The 3669-nt window shown below is 40.2% G+C and overlaps 1 long non-coding RNA gene across 1 annotated transcript; it reads left to right on the top strand.

Moving 5' to 3' along the window:
- The first annotated feature begins 917 nt into the window (after positions 1 to 917).
- On the top strand, positions 918 to 2832 carry LOC137148993 (uncharacterized). The gene is made up of 3 exons (XR_010918638.1): positions 918 to 1053; positions 2445 to 2529; positions 2701 to 2832. It is a non-coding gene; the product is annotated as an uncharacterized lncRNA (long non-coding RNA).
- Positions 2833 to 3669: the final 837 nt, after the last annotated feature.

Here is a 3669-nt window from a genome sequence, read left to right as displayed (position 1 = left end):
TCCACAAACGGACTATCACATGCTCACTTATGAATGGATGTATTCGTTGAAATAATCGTAGTAGGGTACATGTCATTTTTCATGCATTCATCAAGTCTTACATCCTTTCTGTTTAAAATTCAGACTTAAATACATCATTTGATGTGAAAATGTGTTGGTAAAACACCAGCAAAACTGAAACTGACTAATTTAGAGTACCTCGGCTCAATTAATCAAGCAGCTTTGTGCAACGCTGCACAGTCACTGCAGATATCATCTGTGGCTTTAATCAATGGTTGCGCCACATGCCAGAGTGAAAAATGAGAGTCTGAACATGTAAATATGCCATCTGAGCAGGCCTCTGTTACAGACCGAATCAGGTCCTGTAGCACATCCTTAAAGATAATTTGAAATGCAAAACCTCAGAAAGGGTTAAACATTTCAGTCCAGAATAGGTCATGGCTTTATTAAAATTGCTGGCTATCTTAATTAGCCTGCCTGTTCTACTAATCCATTGCTGCCATTCAAATTCTTTAATAATACAATAGGTTGTCAGGCAACTAGTGAGATCAGCCTGAAGCAGGGGCTGAGTTTGCTCTTTGCAGGATCTATTCCATTTCTGATATTTATGGAAAATGAAATAAGTCGTATTTATTTGAAGGGCACTGAAGTGTTAATTATTTAGAAGTCATCATTCCTGTGTACAGTTCATGTTTCCTTGATCCCAAATATTTCAGTATAAATCAATCTTTACATAAGCCTGGAAAAAATGGTACTTAATTGGCTGATGCCTCCATTGCAATGTACAGCATGGTACATAGCTGAACAGTGATGATGAGTGAGAGATAAGGACTTAAACAGGGTAATTTACAATTCCCATTGTAGTCTCATATAAAGGCCACAAACAGGATCAAGCTCATTTAGCAGCAGTTCTCAAAGTATTAATAGGTCTAGAGCTGGTCCTAGGGAACCATGATGGCTTCAGGACAGGACAACACACACTGTCTACAACTTGACTTCAGCGCATGGGATAGAAGAGCCATGAAATAGGCTGAGCAGACGACTCCTAATAAGGTATGTAGGGTGAGGGGCTGATCCAAGCATTTGTAGCACAATTTCTGTATCTCTCACTCTGCCCCCACAGGTCTGGGCCTGCTGCGAAGCTTGGCCCGCACAACAGGCACTCACACCCCTTCTGAATGCACAGATGCACCCATCAAATTTAAAGAAACACATCCCCATCCTTGCATTCAATCATGTCCACTTCTCCCAAGGAAAAACCTCAGAACTCTCTCTCCTCACCAAAGTTAGAAGAGCTCTGAAATGTGCACTATTCCTCACCTGCCATAAATATTTGCTTTTATCTTTTAACACTCCACCCCCCAATCTGTAATCTAACCCAACCCAAAATTCTCCACTTTGGATCCAAATTTCACAGCTGGTTCCCATCTCTATAAAGGGATGAAGGTAAAAAGGCAGCATCTGCCCAGCCCTGCCTGACCTTATAAGTTTAAACCTGAATCTTTGCAGCTTGGGCTCGAATACAAACAAAAACAAGCCATTAAGATGAGTAGACTTAGTTAAAGCAAAGCTCCTATAATCAGAGCAGAATCTGCAGTGCGAGAGATTCTGCCTGGAATTCCAATGGGCTGCTCACAAGGAAGTGTCACAAAGTGCCAGCCCAGTGGTTTTATGAATGCAATCCACATAGTCCTGTGACTTGTTGCTTCCTCTAATATATTCTGTAAATCACTGCCTTCTAGCTCAATGCACACACTGAAAAAAAGGTCTGTTTCTCTGCTACCGCACCACCTGAATAACATTATAATCTTGAGGGCTGAGGGAGGATATAATGAATTCATGCACAGAAATATTGTAATGGCTGATCAAGGAACAGAAATATTTGCTTGCTAGAAATAAATGAATGAGCACCTTCTCATGATGCATGAATGACCCACAGCTTTTTCTTCCCTTCTTAAAAAACTAGGACAGAAGACTTCAAATGCCAAAGATGTGCACAGAAAGGTTTCTCAAGTCAATTTAAGTTGTATTAAATAATGAATGTTAGAGGGAAAAATCCTGGATTTGCCTCTTGTATGGGTAATTTAAAATGCTATAAATAAAAGAAAGAGCTAGTTCATTGAGAAATAGAGCTATGTGGCCGGAGATTGCCATACATTTAGATAGTGTCATTTAGAGGGCAATTTCTTTCTATTTTTAAGTAAGGACGTAAACTACCAATCACAAAGTAGCTGAGTAGCATAGAAAAATTGTTCTTGTTTCCCTGAGCACTGGCTTTTCAACCCCAGCTGCGATCTGTTTAAGAATTTCAAGATCTAGAATAGCTACTATTTAAGCTCTATCTAAGAAAGCATGTCAAATGCTTATGCTCAAAAGCTTGTTTCTCTCATCAGCAGAAGCTGGTCCAATAAAAGATATTGCCTCACTCACCTTGTCTTTCTCAGATCCTGGGACCACCAAGGCTACAACAATAATACATACAACTCTGACCATTGACAGCATCTCTAGAACTACACACTGTGGAAGCAGGTACTAGAGAAGGGAGAACTTCATTTGGCCAGCATTCTTCATGCCTAGTTTATTCATTTTACTTTATATTTATAACACATTAGATTTGTATTTGTTAAGGAAAGCTACAGACCATCTTCCCTCATGCCCCCTCCCACCAAGCATTATCACCTTTGTCTTTTATATTTCTAGAGCATAACCATAGAGAGTCATTCCTTGTTCTGAAAACATTCCTCAGAGTTGGCAGTAAGGAAGGCATCGATGCTATTCTTTGCCTTAGAGTACACCATCTGCCTATGCCAGTCTGAACTCCCTGATGCAGAGCAGTGCACGATGCACATTATCACTGCAGCATGAAGACTGAACAGATGCAACAATACATCCACATTAAAGTCCTTTCTTAATGCGAAGCCATTCTGGCGGGCCTTTTGTTCTTCTGACTTCTGTTGCATTGTGGTGCAGTGAACTGATCAAACATAGAGTAAAGTCCTTTTCTAGCATACATTATGCCCAAACGCACCTTTTTTAAAAGCACTCTTAGCAGGGAAGATGGTGGGACAGAGAGAAAAGAAACGAGTTCGATTAAACATGCCAAAAGAAAATATAAACTAAAGAAACCCAATCATGAACCCAGTCTGCAATGTCCATACAATAGGACCCAATGCCTCATGGATTAATCATCAGATATGGAATCTTCCACCTCTATATCACAGATTCAACAAAACCAATCCAGGTTGGAAGTGGCTGTAAAATTACCAGGTTATGGCTTGTCAGGAGCCAATGTAAAAGTAAGTTGGTGACCTCAAAGCAGTTCCAGTATTTGGTCTTATACAGCAAACGGCTCAGAAATTAGATGCACATTATCAAGGGAAAGATAGGGTGATTGCTCATCACACAGCAGTGATTAAAAATGAGAAAATGAAGACTAGAGGAAATATTATGGCATTGTGCATTACCAATCCACAGAACAGCCTCACCTTACATACTGCATTCAACATTTGGCTGCTTCATTTCCAAATGGAGATATGGTAAATAGCATAAGGTAGGGAAGGTTCACATAAGGGCAAGCCAGGTGACTATCGAGGCATGCAGTGAAGGGTAGTCAATATAGGGAATGATTTAAAGCTAGGATTCTGGTGGAAGTATCCAGTTGACCTTCTC

The sequence above is a fragment of the Emydura macquarii genome, unplaced genomic scaffold (assembly GCF_026122565.2).
Source record: "Emydura macquarii macquarii isolate MOO-44397 ecotype Brisbane River unplaced genomic scaffold, CSIRO-AGI_Emac_v2 contig_705, whole genome shotgun sequence".
Classification (NCBI taxonomy): Eukaryota; Metazoa; Chordata; order Testudines; family Chelidae; genus Emydura; species Emydura macquarii.
The sequence above is the reverse complement of the archived record's forward strand: the minus strand, read 5'-3'. Positions and strand labels throughout refer to the sequence as shown.